Source organism: Tachyglossus aculeatus, chromosome 7, assembly GCF_015852505.1.
Source record: "Tachyglossus aculeatus isolate mTacAcu1 chromosome 7, mTacAcu1.pri, whole genome shotgun sequence".
Taxonomy (NCBI): domain Eukaryota; kingdom Metazoa; phylum Chordata; class Mammalia; order Monotremata; family Tachyglossidae; genus Tachyglossus; species Tachyglossus aculeatus.
Window position 1 is genome coordinate 28,585,782 of NC_052072.1, and position 15,467 is coordinate 28,601,248.

At 48.9% G+C, this 15,467-nt stretch overlaps 1 protein-coding gene and 1 non-coding gene across 6 annotated transcripts in view; one reads left to right on the forward strand and one right to left on the reverse strand.

Moving 5' to 3' along the window:
* SYT2 (synaptotagmin 2) overlaps window positions 1-15,467 on the forward strand; it is a 168,754-nt gene that overhangs the window by 90,674 nt on the left and 62,613 nt on the right. The window contains exon 1 of one of the 5 annotated variants that reach the window (XM_038749199.1): window positions 3,071-3,141. The exons of 3 other annotated variants lie outside the window; for them this stretch is intronic. The gene's annotated coding sequence lies outside the window, so the exon portion shown is untranslated. Of the gene's footprint in view, window positions 1-3,070; window positions 3,142-15,467 lie in introns of those variants that run through there. One more of the 5 variants, XM_038749201.1, reaches the window with a different exon arrangement.
* Window positions 9,688-9,825, reverse strand: LOC119931168. Its single transcript, XR_005452025.1, has one exon. It is a non-coding gene; the product is annotated as a small nucleolar RNA SNORA7 (small nucleolar RNA).

Sequence of the window (15,467 nt, forward strand, 5' to 3'; positions counted from 1 at the left end):
CTTCAGCCACTGACCTTTTAATGTCTCTGTTCTGCCTGAGGGTAAGGAGGATGCTGAGGGGTCCCTGAGAGGGGTCATTTTGGACTGGCAAGTGCTCCACTATTATCTCTCTCTCTCTCTCTCTCTCACGCACACACACATGTACACACAAGCACACAGAGATGCACTCAGAAATCCCCAAGTCAGCTTGTTTCTCCAGAGGCAGTGTTTGGTGAAGAGTTACATGAGCAACTCCCACCCAGCAAAGGCAGAGAGGAGCCGCAGCCTGCAAATTCCAACTCCAGCAGTAGAGGGGAAATAGGGGCAGGACATAGGAGTTAGGGAAGCGGGTTTAGGGACTGGGGAAGGGGTGGAGACCAAGATACTGCCATTACCGATAAGCAACTGCCTTGCTCTTTGAGTTCACCTTAGGTCTTGCCTTTTGGAGGTCAAGGGAGAAAGGAGCCTGTTTTAGGATGGGAGGAGGGGAGAAGGTATATGACCTACTGCAATTGGAGAATGTTAGTATCTGTGGTATTTGTTAAGGGCTTACTATGTGCCAGATACTGTTCTAAGCACTGGGGTAGATACAAAGTAATTGGCTTGGACACAGTTCCTATCCGACATCGGGCTCGCAGTCTTAATCCCCATTTTAAAGATGAGGCAACTGAGGCACAGAGACGTTAAATGACTTGCCCAAGGTCACACAGCTGACAAGGGGTGAAGCCAGGTTTAGAACCCAGGTCCTTCCGACTTTCAGGCCTGTGCTCTGTCCACTAGAAATCATAATATGACTAACTTGTCTTGGCATGATGCTTTTATTTTTCCAAAAGATTTTTACATCAATCTCAACTCTGCCACAGGCCTGCTGTGTGGCTTTGGGAAAGTCACTTAACTCCTTTAGGACTCAGTTTCCTCATGTGTAAAAATGGAGATAAAATACCTGTTCTCCCTCCCCCTTAAACTGAGAGCACTATGTGGTACAGAGGCTGTGTCTGATCTGCTGATATCTACCCCAGTGCTTAATACAGTGCTTGTCTCATTATAAATGCTTAATAAACACCACAGTTGTTATCAATCATCTCATTTTATCCTCACAACATTTCTGTAAAGTAGGGAGAAACAGACACTATTGCCCCATTTTACAGGAAATGGAGGCATAGAGAAGTTAAGTAACTTGTCCAAGGTCACACAGCAGGCCAAAGACAGAGCTGGGACTAGCTTCATGGCTTAGTGGATGGACACAGACCTGAGAGTCAGAAGGAACTGGGTTCTAATCCTGGCTTCGACACATGTCTGCTGTGTGACCTTGGGCAAGTCACTTAACTTCTCTGAGCCTCAGTTACCTCCTCTGTAAAATAGGGATTAAGAGTGTGAGCCCCACGTGGGACTGCCCAAGATGATTAACTTGTATCTACGCCCTTGCTTAGAACAGTGTTTGGCACATAGTAAGTGCTTAACGAGTACTGTAATTACTAATTACTAATATTATTACATCTCCTGACACTCAGGCCTGTGTTCTTTCCACTAGACCGTGTTCCTCCCAGCCACCAATCAATCAACCAATTAGTGGTACTTGCTGGGTGTTTATTGTTTGCAGACTTCTGTACTAAGCCACCTACCAAGAAAACTTCATGTCAATTGGCAAAAGTAGAGGAAGGGATTCAGAAAGTTATTATACAGAGGAAAGAGTCTGGCTTTATCTTGCTCTCCTCTGAAGGCAGGTTGAGAGATAATGCAGTAGTGGGGATTGAGGTAAAACAGTGGGGACACCTCTGGGACCAAGAATTGAGCTGACTGTTTTAACAAGAAAGGGGAAGGTGGGGGTGGGCTTGGAGGAGCGGGAGGGGAGATAATAATAACAATAATAATAATAATAATGGCATTTATTAAGTGCTTACTATGTGCAAAGCACTGTTCCAAGCGCTGGGGAGGTCACAAGGTGACCATCAATCATCCATCCATCCATTTCATCCATCAAAGACTAGGCCCTGTAGGAAAAAGAGTAGTAGGGTGCAGATAATCATAGGCTGGCAGGTCACAACGCTCTGTACTGTGTGACCTTAAGCCAGTCACTTGACCTCTCTGTTTCCTTCCTCATAACCGGTAATTACGCTCTCTGCAAATGGAAGCGATGAAAGTCTGCACCTCCGGTCGTCTCTCTGTCTGTCTCTTTCCCTCTCTCCCTTTCTTTGTCTTTGCCTTTCTCTCCCCCCAACCCCCAGCTCTTTCTGTACGTCCTCCTCTGTGCCTTTCTCCTCACCCCTCCGAGTCTTCGCTTCCCCCGGGAATGACACCGGCCCCTCATATCCGAATCCAGGCGCCCCACCTGCCTGACCCCCCCCCCACCAAGAGCAGCACATCCAGTCCCCCAAGCCCCCGGGGAGTCAGTGGGGAAGGGGGATCAGTGTCGCAGGATTGCTAAGTCGGGGGGGGAGAGACAGAGACAGAGAGAGTGTGAAGGGCAGAAGGGAGACCCCAGGAACCTTAGGACAAAAAGGTCAAAGAAAAGAGGTCGGCCCCCCGGAAAGTTCACCCCAAGCTCCTCCATTCAGTCATTCATTCAATCGTATTTATTGAGCGCTTACTGTGTACAGAGCACTGTACTAAGCGCTTAAGTTTGCAACATATAGAGATGGTCCCTACTTAACAGCGGGCTCACAGTCCTCCAGGTTAACCCTTTCCTCCTTCCAGCGCTTAGAACAGTGCTTGGCATATAGTAGGCGCTTAACGAATACCATCATTATTATTATTATTACCAGGACCCTCCCCCCCACCTCCCACCCTCCTCCACCCTCATCGAGGGGCGCCGAGGGGAGGGGAGGGGAGGCGATCCGAGCCGGGGAGACCCCAGGGGGACCCCCCCACCGCCCCATCCCTGCACCTCGGTGCTCGGGGATCACCTCCGGGGCCCGGCGCGCAGTGTGCAGGGGGATGTGAGGAGCATTGCAATTGGAAGAAGAGGGAGCGGGGCAGGTTGCTACTACTGCAGAGAGAGGAGAGAGAGAGGGGAGGGGAGGGAAAAGGGAGGGAAAAGGGAGGAGACAGGGGGAGCTCGGGCTGGAGAGAGCGTGGAGGAGAGGGGCTGCAGCCGCCCGCAGGACAGGCAGAGGGGAGAGAGCTGGAGACCCCCCGGGACCCCCAGCCGGCTTTGGAACCTCGGTAAGATGGGGCTCAGGGGTGCAAGGGGTGTGGAGGAGGGGGTTGATGAGGACGGAGAATCTCTGAAGGCTGTGGGACCCCTCCGCCCCCCGGGCCACCGAGCCCACCGAGCCCGATCCCTCTTGCGAGGACCGGCTCATCTCCCTTCGCTGCGGCCGCGTAAATTCATTCATTCGTTCATTTGATTGAGGGCTTACTGTGGGCAGAGCACTGCGCTCAGCGGAAGCGTGGCTCAGTGGAAAGAGCCCGGGCTTTGGAGTGGGAGGTCATGGGTTCAAATCCCGGATCCACCACTTGTCAGCTGTGTGACTTTGGGGGAAGTCATTTCACTTCTCTGGGCCTCAGTGACCTCATCTGTAAAATGGGGGTGAAGGCTGTGAGCCCCTTGTGACCTCCCCCGTGCTTTGCACATCGTAAGCGCTTTATTAATGCCATTATTATATCTTTTAGACTGTGAGCCCACTGTTGGGTAGGGACTGTCTCTGTATGTTGCCAATTTGTACTTCCCAAGCGCTTAGTACAGTGCTCTGCACCTAGTAAGCGCTCAATAAATACGATTGATGATGATGAAGTACAAAAGTCGGCAACGTACGGTATTTGTTAAGCGCTTGCTAAAGTGCCAAGCCCTGGTCTGAGCGCTGGGGTGGATACGAGGTGATCCGGCTGTCCCACGTGGGGCTCTCAGTCTTCCTCCCCGATTTAGAGGTGAGGTAACTGAGGCACAGAGAAGCGAAGTGGCTTGCCCAAGGTCACACAGCAGACACGTGGCGGAGCTGGATTAGAACCCGTGACCTCTGGCTCCTTCTCTAGCGTAGCCTTGACTCCGGGGAGTTTGGACGCTCGGGGGGCCGCGGGGGAGGTTCTGGAGACCCCCGAGCCGGGGGGTCCCCCCCTTTCCCCCGCCCGGGAGTTGAAGCTGAACGGTTTGGGGGTGGGCGGGAGCCGGGGTCCCTCCCCACCTGCCTCAACTTCCCCTGCGCTGTCATCATCCTGCAACGCGGGGGACCGGAGCAGGTGGCTCAGTAGAAATAATAATAATAATAATACTGATGGCATTTATTAAGCGCTTACTATGTGCAAAGCACTGTTCTAAGCGCTGGGGAGGTTACAAGGTGATCAGGTTGGCCCACAGGGAGCTCACAGTCTTCACCCCCATTTTACAGATGAGGTCACTGAGGCACAGAGAAGTTAAGTGACTTGCCCAAAGTCATACAGCTGACAATCGGCGGGGCCGGGATTTGAACCCATGACCTCCGACTCCAAATAATAATAACGATGGCATTTATTAAGTGCTTACAATGTGCAAAGCACTGTTCTAAGCACCGGGGAGGTTACAAGGTGATCAGGTTGTCTCACGGGGAGCTCACAGTCTTCATCCCCATTTTACAGATGAGGTAACTGAGGCACAGAGAAGTCAAGTGACTTGCCCAAAGTCATACAGCTGACAATCGGCGGAGCCGGGATTTGAACCCATGACCTCCGACTCCAAAGCCTGTGCTCGTTCCACTGAGCCACGCTGCTTCTCTACCAGGTGCTCTGCACACAGTAAGCGCTCAATAAATACGATTGAATATTCCCTAGAAGCATGGGCTTTGGAGTCAGAGGTCATGGGTTCAAATCCCGTCTCTGCCAACTGTCAGCCGGGTGACTTTGGGCGAGTCACTTCACTTCTCTGTGCCTCAGTTCCCCCATCTGGAAAATGGGGATGAAGACTGTGAGCCCCCCGTGGGACAACCTGATCACCTCGTAACCTCCCCAGCGCTTAGCACAGTGCTTTGCACATAGTAAGCGCTTAACAAATACCATTATTATTATTATTCGCCCATGCCCAGGCAGGAGCTGTCTCCCCCGCGCAGTGGCCCGGGCCTGCAGGGAGCCGGTGGCGTGGAATCCCCTGCTGGCGAGTGCTCGCCCGCCTACCTGCAAGGATGGCCAACCAAGGGGCTACTCGCCCGCCCACCCGCCCGCCGGTCCTCGGGCAGGGCGCAAGGCCCGCACGTCTGCTGCCCCCTAGGGGAGCTCCGCGCAACTACTGGTAGCTGCAGGCATCATTCATTCATTCATTCATTCATTCATCCATCCATCCATAATAATAATGATGGCATTTGCTAAGCGCTTACTATGTGCAAAGCACTATTCTAAGCGCTGGGGGGCATACAAGGTGAGCAGGTTGTCCCACGGGGGGCTCACACTCTTAATCCCAGTTTACAGGCTCAGAGAAGTTAAGTGACTTGCCCAAGGTCACACAGCAGACGTGGTGGAGCCGGGATTCGAACCCATGACCTCCGACTCCAAAGCCGGTGCTCTTTCCTCTGAGCCACGCTGCTTCTCTTGAGCCACGCTGCTTCTCTCTCCATCCATCCATCCATCCATCCATCCATCCATCCATTCATCTATTCATTCAATCATATTTATTGATCACTTACGGTGTGAGAGCACTGTACCAACAGCTTGGGAAGTACAAGTCGGCAACATGTAGAGACGGGCCCTACCCAACAACGGACTTACAGTCTAGAAGGGGGGAGACAGACAACAAAACAAAACATGTAGGCAGTTGTCAAAACCGTCTGAATAAATAGAATTATTTATTCTACATCATCAACAAAATAGGGTAGTAAATATGTACAAGTAAGATAAATAGAGTAATAAATATGTAGTAGTGCTGTGGGGAGGGGAAGGAGGTAGGGTTGGGGGGATGGGGAGGAGGAGAAGAAAAAGGGGGTTCAGTGTGGGAAGGCCTCCTGGAGGAGGTGAGCTTTCAGTAGGGCTTTGAAGAGAGTGAATTTGGCAGATGTGCGGAGGGAGGACATTCCAGGCCAGGGGGAGGACGTGGGCCGGGGGTCGACGGCGGGACAGGCGAGAGCGAGGCCCAGTGAGGAGGTAAGCGGTCGCAGAGGAGCGGAGGGTGCGGGCTGGGCTGGAGAAGGAGAGAAGGGAGGTGAGGTAGGAGGGGGCGAGGTGATGGACAGCCTTGAAGCCGAGAGTGAGGAGTTGTTGCTTGATTCGTAGTTTAACAGGCAATCACTGGAGATTTTTGAGGAGGGGAGTGACATGCCCAGAGAGTTTCTGTACAAAGAAAATCCAGGCAGCATAGTGCAGAGTGAAGTATGGACTCACCCCCCATCCCCTCTCTTCCCTTCCCCTCTCCACTCTCCCCCTCCCCTCTCCTCCATTTTCGTCCCTTCCCCATCCCCTCTCCTCCATTCCTCTCCTCCCTTCCTCCTCTCCTACCCTTCTCTCTCCTTCCCCAACCCTTCTCCTCCCCTCCCACACATCCCCCTCCCCTTCCTTTCCTTGCCTTCCCCTCCCCTCCTCTCCCTCATCTCCCCTCCCTTTTTCTCACCCTCCACACCTCCCCATCTCCTTCCCTCACCTCCCGCACCTCTCCTTTCCTTCCCTCCCCTTCCACACCTCCTCCCACACCTCCCCTTCCACACCTCCCCCTCTCTTTCCTTCCCACACCTTCCCATCCTCTCCCACATCTCCCGTCCCCCTTCCCTCCCCTTCCACACATCCCCCTCCCCTTCCCTCACCTCCCACACTTTCTCTTCCCCTTGCCTCACCTCCACTCTCATCTCTTCTCCTCCCCATCACCCTCCCTCCCCTTGTTTCCCCTTCCCTTCCTATTCCCTCCACCCACCCAGAACTTTTTCATACTCCAGCGAGTACCAGGCGGAAGGCGCTAAGATGTTTCCTTCCCAGGGAAGGGGCTGGTGGCTGAAGTGGGGGACCCGCGGGGAGGGAGAGGAGAGAAACGGGGCCTTGGGAATGGGGCAGCAGGATGGTTTAGTCTCCGCTCTGTCTCTGACAGGCTGTGTGACCTTGGGCAAGTGTCAACTCAGAACATCAGCTCCCTCCCCTGTAGAATGAGAGGAATAATCTCTGTCATCAGACTTTACAGTGGAGAGTGCATGGGTTTGAGAGTCACAGGATCTGCGTTTTAAGCCCTGCTCTGCCACTTGTCTGCTGGGTGGCCTTGGGCAAGTCACTTTACTTCTCTATATCTCAGTTCCTTCATCGGCAGAATGGAGATTTTGATACCTGTTCTCCCTCCTACTTGGACTTTGAGCCCCATGTAGGACTAGATTATCTTGTATCTACCCCAGCACTTGGTACAGTGCTTGGCACGTAAAAAGCGCTTAACACATGCGCTTAAAAAAGAAGTCTCCTTGACCTCTCAGCTGCCTTCATTGTGGACCACCCCCTTCTCCTTGAAACATTATCCAACCTAGGCTTCACTGACACTGTCCTCTCCTGGTTCTCCTCCCACCTCTCTGCCTGCTCCTTCTCAATCTCTTTTGCCGGCTCCTCCTCTGACTCACACCCTCTCTAACTCTGGGAGTCCCTTGAGGCAGTTCTGAATCTCCTTGTTCATCTACATCTACACCTACTCCCTTGGAGAACTCATTCACTCCCACGGCTTCAACTATCATCTCTACAGATATGATTCTCCAAATCTCCCTCTCTAACCCTGACCTCTTTCCTTCTCTGCAGTCTTGCATTTCCTCTTACCTTCAGGACATTCATTCATTCATTCATTCATTCATTCATTCTATCGCATTTATTGAGTGCTTACTGTGTGCAGAGCACTGTACTAAGCTCTTGGAAAGTACAGGTCAGCAACATATAGAAACAGTCCCTACCCAACAACGGGCTCACAGTCTAGAACATCTCTACCTGGGTGTCCTGCCGATACCTCAGACTAAACCTGCCCAAACAGAACTCCTCACCTTAGTACACAAACCCTCTCCTCCCCCTGTCTTCTCCACCAGTTTTCCAACACCACTATCTTTCCTAACTCACAAGCCCGTAACTTTGTCATTGTCCTAAACTAATCTCTGTCATTCAACCCACATAGTCAATGTCACCAAATACTGTCAGTTCTACCTTCACAACATCACCAAAATCCACCCTTTCCTCTCTGTCTCAACTGCTACTGAGCTGATCCAAGCCCTTATCCTATAGGTCCCACCTTGACTACTTCATCCACCTCCTTGCTGACCTCCCTGCTTCCTGTCTCTCCCCACACCAGTCTATAATTATTATGGTATTTGTTAAGTGCTTACTATGTGCAAAGCACTGTTCTAAGCACTGGGGTAGATACAAGGTAATCAGATTGTCCCACTTGGGGCTCACAGTCTCAATTTCCATTTTGCAGATGAGGTAACTAAAGCACAGAGAAGCTAAGTGACTTGCCCAAGGTCATACAGCAGATAAGAGGTGGAGCCAGGATTAGAACCCATGACCTCTGACTCCCAAGCCACTAGGCCATGCTGCTTCTCTATATTTAAATCCAGTCTAAACTTACAATATAAGTACATACCGTAGATCTGTACTTACAACCCAGCCTGCACACTTCGCTCCACGAACACCAACCTACTCACTGTACCGTGATCTATTCTGTCTTGCCCCTGACACTTTATCCACATCCTCCCGCTGGCCTGGAACTCTTTCCACTTTCTTATCTGACAGGCCACAACTCTGCCCACCTTCAAGCCTCAAATCATATCACCTCCAAGTGGCTTTCCCATATTAATCCCTCATTTCCCTTCCTTGTTCTCTTTTCTGCTATGCCTGTGCACTTGTATCCTTTAAGTGCTCGATATTCACCTCAGCACCACAGCACTTTATTTAATTTAATTTATTTTATTTTAATGTCTGCCTCCCCTTCTAGACTGTAAGCTCCTAGTGTTCAGGGAATATGTCTACCAACTCTATTTTACCATGCTCTCCAAAGCACTTATACAGTACTCTGCACATTGTAAGTGCTTGATCCATACCATTTATTGGTTGATTGATCAACTACCTCAGACAGAAGACCCAGGCTCTGAACTTGGCCTCTGGGACCCCTGGATTTGAGAACCTCAGTGGATCTGGATTACCAGTCCAAAGATTTGTCCAATCTGGGTCTCTTTAATCCAAGAGAGAAAATTTGGGTCCTTATGGAGGGAAAGGGGGGACCTTGAACTGTCCTGGATGGTCTTCCTAGAAAAATTCTGGCATTGACTGGCCCAGAATGGTCTGGATGTCCTTGGTTTGCCCCAGACCGTCCAAAGGAACCACAGGTTTGACCTAGGGAAGTCCCATGACATAGTGGAAAGACTACAGACCTGAGAGTTGGAGAACCTGGGTTCTAATCTCAGCTCTGCTACATATCTGCTGTGTGATCTTGGGCGAATCACTTTACTTCTCTGGGCCTCAGTTCACTTATCTGCAAAATGGGGATTCACTACCTGTTCTCCTTCCTACTTACTCTGCAAACCCCATGTGGGACCTGGTTATCCTCTATCTACCCCAGCATTTAGGAAAGTGCTAGGCATATTTTGTCTTATGCTGTCTAATCGTCTCCGACCCATAGCGATGCCATGGACACATCTCTCCCAGAACGCTCCACCTCCATCTGCAATCGTTCTGGTTGTGGATACATAGAGTTTTCTTGGTCAAAATACAGAAGTGGTTTCTCATTGCCTCCTTCCACGCAGTAAACTTGAGTCTCCGCCTTCGACTCTCTCCCTTGCTGCTGCTGCCCAGCACAGGGGAGTTTTGACTTCTAGCAGTTTGCCTTCCACTCTCTAGCCACTGCCCAAGCTAGGAATGGAATGGGAATGCCTCTTCTTTACTCTCCCTCCTGTAGTCAAGACTGGTAGAGTACTGGAAACTCCCCAGGCGTGACCCTGAGAGGGGAGCTTGACATATAGTAAGTGCTTAACAAATACTGCAATTACTTTTATTACCCCAAATCCCCTCAACTCCAGGTAGAACAGGGTCATGTCTCCCCCACACCTGAAACCTTCCTGCCCCAGGACAAAAATGAAATAAAAGTCATTCTGCCATCTTTTCTGGTGGGCATCACATTACCAGTCAGGTAACAAATCTTTAGAAGTGACATTTATTGAGTGCTTACTGCATTCAGAGCCCTGTACTTAGCACTCAGAAAAGTACAATCCCACAGATTTGGTAGACATGTTCTAACCCCACAAGAAGCTTACTGCCTGGAGGATGAGCTAACAGTCTAGAATAAGGCTCCCAGAATGCAGTTAGCTGCGTTAAGCACTTGGGAATCATGTGAATCATAGGACAGATAAATCCCTGCCCCCAGGGAGCTTATAGTCTGCTAGAGAATCAGTATGGCGTGGTGGATAGAGCACGGGCATGGGACTCAGAAGGTCATAGGTTTTAATCCCGGCTTCACCACTTGTCAGCTGTGTGACCTTGGGCAAGTCACTTCACTTCTCTGTGCCTCAGTTACCTCATCTGTAAAATGAAGATTGAGACTGTGAGCCCCACATGGGACAGGGACTGTGTAAACCCCGATTTGCTTGTATCCACCCCTAAGTTTAGTACAGTTTCTGGCACATAGCACTTTACAAACACCATAGTTGTCATTCTTGTGTTGGTAGAGGAAAAAGGATAAACATACACAGATTTTCCACATCACTATATTCCTGTAACTTGACACAAGCATACACTCACTCACATGCATACAATAATGACATGAAGAACTTTAGGGGAGTTTGATCATAATTTATATTGTTGGGCTAGGGAGTGGATGGTGGTAATCAATCAATCAATTAGTAGTATTTATTGGGCAATTACTGGGTGCAGACCACTGTACCAAGCACTTGGAAGACACAATCCCAGTCCTCAAGGATTTTATAAACTTGTGGGAGAAGACAGAGAGAAGAGAAAGAAAAAATGAATATGTAGATGAAAAAAATGCTTAAATAGATGCTACCTTCAAAGGTTGGGTGTGAATGCTTAAGTGTGTGGTTGGTGCAGAAGTACTGAAGTGTGTAGTTGGTGGAGAAGAAAAATTAATCCAGGAAGGTCTGCTGGAGGAGATGTGAATTCAAAAGGGTGTTTGAAGATGGAGAGAGCTGGGGATTGGCAGATTTGAAAGGGGAGAGAGTTCCAGGCAGGAGGAGGAGCGTGAGCAGAGGGTGGGAAGCAGGAGAGACAAGAATGAGGCAAAATGATTAGGATTAGGTTAGAGGAACAAAGAGTATGAGCTGGGGAGTGGTGCCGAAGAGAGTAAGAGATGGATAGCTGATGGAGGGAAGGCTTTTCTGGAAGAGGAAGCCTTGAGCTGCCAAGTAAAGGAAACTCGGGTGGAGGTGGGAGGGGGAATGGTAGGGAAGAGCAAAGAGGCTATTTCAGGTATAAAGACTGGCTTAGATAAAATCTCAGAGCAAAAGTTTTGCATCCAGGGGTCTAGGGGAGGACCAACTGGGCTGAATAAGAGGAGACAGATTCCTCTAAACTTATAAACTCACTGTGGGCAGGGAATGTGTCTGTTATTTTGTTACATTGTATTCTCACAAACACTTAGTACAGTGTACTGCACATAGTAAGTGCTCAATAAATACTATTGACTGACTGATTGACAGGGAGATAGGGTGGAGCAAGTGACGGCAGAGTTCTGAAAACTGCATCAGAAAGTAGTTCAGTGTTTTATCTAATGGTTTGTAGTGAGGGAAGGGGGCCATGAATGACCATGAGTAATGCCAAGACTTGGGGAGGACACATGAATTATAGAGATTGGAAGCATTATGGGCTAGTGCTAGAGATTCCAGACCTCCTTGTTGGTAAAAAGGAAGAGATCCACTTGTTTTGTTTTGTTGTCTGTCTCCCCCTTCTAGACTGTGAGCCCATTGTTGGGTAGAGACTGTCTCTATATGTTGCCGATTTGTACTTCCCAAGTGCTTAGCACAGTGCTCTGCAAACAGTAAGTGCTCAATAAATATGATTGAATGAATGAATGAATAATTCAAATCCTAATAATGACAATAATAATTGAGGTACTTGTTCAGAGCTTACTATAAGGCTGTAAGCTTCTTTCGGACAGGGAACTTTTCTACCAACTGTGTTATGTTGCACTCCCTCAAGTGTTTAGTTCAGTGCTCTGCACATGGTAAGCACTCAGTAAATACCATTGATTAAATGATTGGCAAGCACCATGATAAGTGCTGGTTTAGATATAAGATGATTAGGTTGGGCCAAGTCCCTGTCCCACACAAGGCTTTTGGTCAAAGTAGGAGGAAAAACACTGAAATCCCATTTTACAGATGAGGAAACTGAGTCACAGAAAAGGTAAGTGGCTTTCCCCAGGTCACCTCTCAGACAAGTGGTGAGCCAGGATTAGAATTCAGGTTCTCTGACTCCCTTTCCCATGTTCTTCCCACTAGGCCACGCTTTATCTCTGTGTTTTCTAAGGAATATTTTGATTCTCTTTACTGGTCATTACCCTGGAGAGCTATTGATTTTCAGATCCCATTCTACAGAGAGGTAGATGGCAGCTCAGAGTGGTTAAGGGACCTGTTAGATGCCCCACGGTAATTTAGAGGGAGGGAAAAGATTTGAACTTCCAACCCTTCAGGTACACACCATTGCAAAGACCAGTGGGATGCTGGAAGAGCATGAGATCACTCCTGGTTTGGGCAGACTAGAGGCCTGGATTTGGGTGAGGACTCTCTGAAGAAACAGCTCCCTTAGAGCTTTTGGGGATCCCCCCATCGTAAGGTGTGTTGGGGCTGGGAAGGGATTTTGCCACAAGAAAATGGCTAGCGAGCAGGACTCCTGGGTTTTCTCCCGAGGCCACTGACTTGGCTGCATGGCTTTCCCTCGGCTAAATCACCATCCTGCTAAGTGTTTCAGTTTCTCCCTTCAGCTAGTGTGATAATGGCCTTTACCTACTTCCCTGTGAGGATGACAAAATGAGGTCTGTAAGGTGCTTAGCGATTTCCAGGATGGGGCCAGGGGCACTCTCTCTGCCCCCCCTCCATGATGGTGACATCACAGCAGAATGTGATGTCTGCGTGGGGAAGGCAGCAAAGCAATCATGCTAGATCTTCTGGGCTCCAGGGGATTTGGGGGAAGGTCGGCCCCTGAGAACCCCTGGGAGGTGTCCTCTAACGAGGGCATCTGGCAGAAGTCGGCTGTATGCCTGGAAATCTAATCGACTGTTCCCAGGGAATCTCTGCCACATTAATGCCAAGCAACTCAGATCGTGATCATCTGTGATGGATGGGGGCTTTTCTGGCTTCCTCCCCCCCAACTCCCACCTGCTCCCCTCTTCCAGGCAGGGAGTCAGATTGCAAAGAGTTAACTCTGTGGCTGCCTGGACTTATAATCACTAACAATCCCTTGAGCCCCTTGAGGGAAAGGGATGGTATCCCTGATTAGCTCCCAAGCGCTTAGTACAGTGTTCTGAACATAGTAAGTGCTCAATAAAATCCTTTGATTGATTAGATGATTGCCTTGTATCCGCCTCAGTGCTTAGCCCAGTACTTGGCATATGGTAAGCACTTGACAAGTACCATTATCATCATCATTGTAATTGCTATTATAAACCAAAGGGTCTTTCTGAGATCATCATGTCCATCCCCCTGCCTCCTTTCAGACAGCCCTCAAGGAGATGGAGGTCTATCTGGATTAAAAAATTCTCCCAGAAGCAGGTGTTCCAGTTTTCCTTTGGCCAACTGTGCCTTAAAATTGTAACTGATGCTACCTGTCCCTCCTACTGCAGTGTAAGCTGTTTGCTATTCAAGTGGCTTCAGCAAATCTGGAAAATAAAACTGTCACCATACTCTTTTAAATAATTATTCATAGCTTAAAAAAAAACCAAAACCTTAGGAAGCTTTCTCTTACACCTTATGTGCTTTCTCTTCCACAAGTTGAATAAATCCAATTCTTTTAACCTTTCCCTCAGGGAACCTAGTCTTCCAGTCTTTTGTGATTAACCTCTAAGATCATGCCTGATGGATTGCTCTCAAGATCTTCTTTTTCTTTGCAATAGCACAACTTTGCTGATATGCGGTTTGTTTTGGGGTCCACTATGACTCCCATATATTTTTCAGTTGAGCTGGTACTAGAGGCTGGAGGTGACTCTAATACTCAAGAGGAAGCCCCAGAGCTAGAACCATAGGCCAATTAAATTTCTGACTCAATGACCAGCTGGAGTCCTCAGGTCAAGCTATAGGCCTCAGTGGCGTGGACTCCACCCTGACAAGTCAGAAAACTGTGACCTGAGAATCTGGAGTTGGGGCAGAACATTTGGAAAATCAGTCATCCATGTCATCTGTAGCAAGCAGAAGTGCAGGGGAGACATGAAGGTGGTAGTAAGGATAAACATGGGGTGGTATTCTCAGTAAAGAGTGAACTGCTGCTTGAAAGTTTTTGCTGTAGAATGCTCTGCAGGGGAGAGACTGACGATACTAGCTCTGTTTTATGGATGAAACACTGGAGGAGAAAAGTGAAGTAACTGGCCCAAGGTCACCCAGCAAATTTGTGGCAAAGTCAGGACTCCAAGAATTCTGGAACAGGAGAGGCCTCAAGTGGTTGTATTTTTTCAGACCTGTTCTCCCAGCAGATGAGAAGCAGCATGGCTGAGTGCAAAGAGCACGGGCCTGAGATTCAGAAGACCTGGGTTCTAATCGCAGCTCTGCCAATTGCTTGCAGTGAAACCCTAACCAAGTCAGTTAACTTCTCTGTGCCTCTGTTCCCTCAAATAAAACGGGGATTGAATACCATAATAATACATCAATAACAATGATGATGATCACCCGATCCTTTCCTTTTTCCCAGCAGATGAACACCTGATCCATTCAGGGTTTTTCAGAGTCACCTAAGCATTTGTGTATGCACCCTTCCCTCTACACTGTAAGCTTGTCGTGGGCAGGGAACCTGTCTACCAACTCTTGTTATACTCTCCCAAGTGCACAGTACGGTGTTCTTCACACACTAAGTGCTCAATAAATATGACTGAATGATTGATTCCCCCATAGCAGCAGTATTTACATTCTATTGCTTCCTTCTGTCTGCATTTTATTTTAGTATCTGTCTTTCCAGCTAGACTGCAAACTCCTTGAAGGGAGGGATCAATCATTTGTTGATTTTATTGAACTTAGCTCTCCTGTTCCAGACTGAAAAAGCAAATAATCCTACCCCTCTCTAGCAGCAGGGAGGCTGTAACGTATATCTTCCAAGTCACAGCTGTGAGTCCAGGGAGCCTGCTTTTAAACTGTCAAGTGTACCGAATCATTGCCCCACCATGTCCCTTAATTTCCCAAGACATATCCACATCAGTTACCTCTCAGTTGTTCTCCCACTATCCCTGGGAAGTAGGAAGGGTCAGCAGTGATTCACTTCATTGCACAAATGGGGAAACTGAGACCCAGTGTCACCCATCAGGTCACTGAAAAAGCTGGGATGAAACATACACTGAGGCTTCAAATTCTCATATCCAAATTAGGATAAACAGGGGTGGAAGATTTTCCTTAAATAACCTATTTTCAAGTCCCATAATCAAAACAGGGCCTCTTCCCACA